Source organism: Rhipicephalus microplus, chromosome 1 (genome assembly GCF_043290135.1).
Source record: "Rhipicephalus microplus isolate Deutch F79 chromosome 1, USDA_Rmic, whole genome shotgun sequence".
Classification (NCBI taxonomy): Eukaryota; Metazoa; Arthropoda; class Arachnida; order Ixodida; family Ixodidae; genus Rhipicephalus; species Rhipicephalus microplus.
In genome coordinates this window covers 70,102,773-70,107,730 of record NC_134700.1, presented here as the reverse complement: position 1 = coordinate 70,107,730, position 4,958 = coordinate 70,102,773, and the positions used below count along the sequence as shown (strand labels likewise).

The window sequence follows — 4,958 nt, the reverse complement described above, 5'->3', positions numbered from 1 at the left end:
CGTCAAATATTAATGTGCACGCACGATCTGTTAAATGCCAATTTCGGGTAGCTTCTTCGAGGGCTTCAATAGCGGTTGGAATAACTCCGGGAGTCATCGGAATATTTGATAACCACTGCTTTAGCGACCTCACAGTTGGCATGTCAAGCAGTCTTGACAGATGTCTGTACGCTTTCGGACCATGAAAGTATATGTTTAAAGCGAACTGGTGGTGCTCGGGCGACCACCTCCGTCCTCTACGTTTCACGCCATTAATTTTAACTTGAGTATCAAGCAATCTAAAGAATGTCTTGCGGACTTAGGGCCTGATAGCATTCAACGCCTCGGACTGGGAAAGCTTTTTAACCTTTCTCTTGCCAATTCTTGACAGTGCCTTCCGAAGTCTTGAATTTATCTTCTCCAAGTTCTTCATTTTTCTGGCTGTCCGGGGCGAGCACCTAGAAGGCTTGTGTTGTCCGCTGGATTGGAACCTGAAAGATTTAGAAAAAAAACTCATTTATACTGTGTTTTTGTGAAAGCTGACCATGATCTTTAAACCTAGTAAAAGTTCTAGCGGCTTTTAGAATTGAAGTGATTACTTCCATGAGTAATCAGTTGGTCATATTTAGTTCTCGATCCTTCACTTATTCAAACTTGGGGCATTGGGAACAGGCCTCTGATAAGCACACTGCTGGGCATTGAGCCTACTAATGGCATGTATAAGCATCGTGGGCAACATGAAGCGTCAACTAAGTTTTCCTAATCATTAGCATACTCCTTGTTAACAAACATTATTGGTTAAACGTTTAAAATGGTATGTTTAGGAAAAAAACAACGAATTCATAGTCTTCTTTAAAAAACACTAATCCCTCTTATAATAATAATAATAATATCTGGGGTTTAACGTTCCAAAACCACGATATGATTATGAGGGACGCCGTAAAGGAGGGCTCCGGAAATTTCGACCACCTGGGGTTTTTTACCGTGCACCTAAATCTAAGCACACGGGCCTCAAACATTTTCGCCTCCATCGAAAATGCAGCCGCTGCGGCCGGGATTCGATCCCGCGACCTGCGGGTCAGCAGTCGAGCGCCATAACTACTAGACCACCGCGGCGGGGCACTAATCCCTCTCAGGAGGCAACAAACAAGCAAGAAAGGGATCGCACAAGCACTCGTCTCGTCCTGCCTTTCGGTATACATCGCTCTGGTTCTCGTCCCCTAGCAATGAACTAGCTCGCCCAGCTGACACCCTAGTGCGCTTTAGGATCTGTTAAATGGTACGTGACATTAAAACGATAGCTGCAGGGCATTAATTTATCTGGAATAGTTTTAAAGAGCTTAGAGAGCAATACAAATTGCGTACATGAGAGCTCAGTCTGTTGAACTTCTTCATCGGCGCTGTCAGCGGGCATTGCAGTGGTATTCGCGGGCCGAGGAGAGCCTGTGAAGAGAAATTGGTGGAGCACAGATTCCAGCGTGACATACATACAGCTGGTATTAGGCGTCACATTAAATATTTGCAATTACAATTACTCAGGGCGTTTTCTCACTATTAATTGGTCTCCTCGCGTATTATGTCTAAGTACGAGTAATAAAAAAGTGTAAACACACAAAAAGAGAACGCTACGTGTCACTCACTAAATATATGGGTGTCCCAACTATCCTGAACCAATATTTTAAAAATCCTAATGCGATGTGCCTAGAACAGGTTAACATCGTGGTGCCCGTGATGACCTAGCGCGTAACCGAATTCTTGCCAATTACACTTATTTGGCCCATTGAAAACAAAAGTGATTTTGTAATAATAAAGCTAATAAAAATAAAGTACTTTTTGGATTCTTAATTTTAAAAGCGACTTTGAACTAGGGTGTCGTAGAATATATATATATTTCTAAAAGGCCAGTACTGTTGCTCCCACTGTCAGAGCTATCGCGCAATTGTTTTACAGCGACACCAAGTTGGCCGCTACTCACTCGCCATGTGCGAAATAGCTGATAACGCGCCACATGGAGTACTCTCTCAAGTTATGAGGTCATTTTCGCCTTTTCCTCTAAAACGCTACGCCACGGGTAAAATAGCAGAGACAACTGAATCAGAATCGAGGAGGTTACATGTAGAGCGTTCTGAGTGAGACGTTTGCTCTAAATTTAACGATTGTGAGGGCAGCAAATTTTTGACTTAGCTAGTTGTATCTACCAGCAAAATCATGCCGGCGAATCCATGGATGCTGTGTACACCATGCGTTGATATTGTTGGTGTAATCTGCGCGAGAATCTTAAAAATATTGAGTCATGATAACTCGGACAGGTACACATATTGAGTATTAAGACATTTCTGTAAATAGATGTAGAGGCATGAAAGTTTGTGCTGTTGTATGATCACTTTACAGTATTCCCACCTGGACTTGCGACGTGTGTCTGCCCATCGCCAAAGATGGAAACTGTTGGCACAGCACATCTTAGCAGCCTTGTCTGTCCAGGGTCTGCGTAGTCTCTGCTGGTGAAATGGGCAGAGCTCAGGCGGTAGCTGCTGTAGATCTGACGAGGTGGTAAATGATCCAGGTCTTGCCGTCTCGCATACTGAAGCCAAGCGCGAGATCTGGAAAATCAATGTGTGCGTGTGTAGTATTTGGGTTAGAATGGATTTATTTTTGTTTTCAGGCGAGATGGATAGCTTTGAGTGAAAACTGGCATCTTTATTTGAAGTAAGTGTTATTTGATACATTTCTCATCTTCCTTTCTAATTGAATTTTTGTAACCAAGACGACTTGTGATAGCAATCCTGAAAGCAAACTTTAAAATAAAATCTGTCTTTATTATTAAGAGACGCGAATACATGCTTCTACTTGCGCGATAGTAATGTTTGGTGGCAACGACCCCAGCTTTCTTCCTAATTCAAAATATATTTTTGCAGACAATAGCAATCATCCCACACCAAAATCTCTAAACAACTATTCGTACATATATACCCTCGCGCACTGCGTATTCCTCGGATATTTCTCGCGCCCTGCTGCAAATCTTTCATAAAAACCTTATTAAAACCGGTAATAAATTAGTAGAACAGGTAAGTTTACATTGTCCAATTATTTATGGGCTTTTAGCTGCAATTGCATTCTTGTAAATATATCGTAATTGTACTTAAGGCTGAAGCTGAAAACATGAAATTGAAGTAAACATTATAAATAATTACTTTATAAATTTATTGCTAAATTCCTCTGCAATATGCCGTGGATTTACGTGAGGCCAAAATGAAAACACACAATTGAAACGCAATAATGTAATAACATCCGTCTAAACTCGCAAGCGTAATAATTTATGTACTCAGTACTTATTTAACATAGTACTAACAACACATGCTATGAACGTATATGGACCCTCCCTTATAGCCGAAAAATTATGGGAATCGCCTTCCTCCAGCTATGGACATAAATAGGCTGATAATATTCAAGAATAATAATAACGCATGCAACGAGAACAGACTGAACGCAGGCAATCAAAAGGTAATAAAAAGAGTGCGGATAAGCTTACACTGTTCTATTAGTTACTGTATATGCTGCTACAAATACATTTGTGACATGCCTTGCATTGCCTTGAGCCAAAGTGCAACATCAAAATGCAATGCACGATCGAAACGCATTAAATTGAAAACGCAAGTATAAACAATCGTGCGTAGCAAATGTATTCGCTGGAATAATTTCCAGATGCTCTGCCGTGCATGTCATGTATAATTGAAGCCGAAAAGCAGACAATCAGAATGTAATGAGTAAATCATGTACGTGTAGCTCAATTAAATTACACAGCTACTGCAGCAACCGCATACTGATATGCCGTGCAAGCGTAGAAAGACAAAACGAGCAGCATGCAGATCGTACCTTTCGTCCGCCGGGATCCAAAAGAATTTCATGCCGGTGTGTCGTGAAGAATTCCGACACCAATCAGCGCAGCACGATTTGTGATGACGGCGAGAATCCATGGATGCGTCTGTTTGGCTGAATCTTGCATGGGTTTCGCTAAAACAAACTTTACAGCGGTAAAAGCGGCCTTTGGGACACCGCAGGCTGTAGCATACATGGGCGCGCGAAAAGAAACGCCCCTTTTTCGCCGTGAGAGATAGGACGACTGCGCAGTTCCCGTTTTCCACTTCGGGTGGCGCTCTTATTTTCGCAATCTCGAACTGCAACCTTTAGGTTCACTTGTGTAGTAAAAACTCCGGAGTTAATGAGTAACCTAGTAATAATTATAAAATAGAACAAGAACGTTCATTCAGGTAGTACAGCCCCCAAACGTTAGGATCGCTGGGGTCACGGGACAAAAAAACCGCAAAGTTTCACCCCCGTGCCGGAGCCGGCACCTCCCTCGCACTCGGCCGTGGCCGCGCGCGACTTACCGCCCCCCATGTGCGCTTTCCAGAGGAGTGCCGTCATAGCCTTGGTAGACAAATGGACGCCGACGCGCGCGCCTTCCCTGTGCAGTCGCCATCTGACACTGCGCTGGAGCCACTTGATAGCGCCTCTGACTGGCGTTTGGCACTGTGGTATAGCCATGGAGAAAGAGAGTGCAAATTCTGATCAACGGTGCAGTAGAGTGGACAAGCTTAATTCATCGGATCCCGAAGTAGTTTCCCGGCAAAAATAAATGTGCATGTGCCACATAATACGTATACCGTGTGTGTGTGTCATTGGAACAGCTTTAAGCATGATATCAGGAGAGCTAAGAATAATCAGCTGAATCTTTGCTATCGCTACGTATATACAGGCATAGCTGAGCTAAGCCACTGACATTTCTTGCTCGAATTTTCATTCAGATCGGTTTTTCTTCGAGTCTGTACTCTAAGGCAATCACGTTCGGAACATTTAGGTGCCTTATTCACTGCACTATCTTTATTTTGGCCAGGCTGCATGCCATACCAGCCCACGGGACAACGGACCCGGTAATTGGTAGGAGCATTTCACATAGGTGATGATGTTAGGGGCATCGC

At 43.2% G+C, this 4,958-nt stretch overlaps 1 long non-coding RNA gene across 1 annotated transcript; it reads right to left on the bottom strand.

Annotated features, from left to right (window-relative positions):
- Positions 1-1,346: 1,346 nt before the first annotated feature.
- Positions 1,347-4,587, bottom strand: LOC142768115 (uncharacterized). Its single transcript, XR_012885254.1, has 3 exons — positions 3,853-4,587; positions 2,380-2,579; positions 1,347-1,422 (listed from the first exon to the last, which is right to left on the bottom strand). It is a non-coding gene; the product is annotated as an uncharacterized LOC142768115 (long non-coding RNA).
- Between the last annotated feature and the right edge of the window lie 371 nt (positions 4,588-4,958).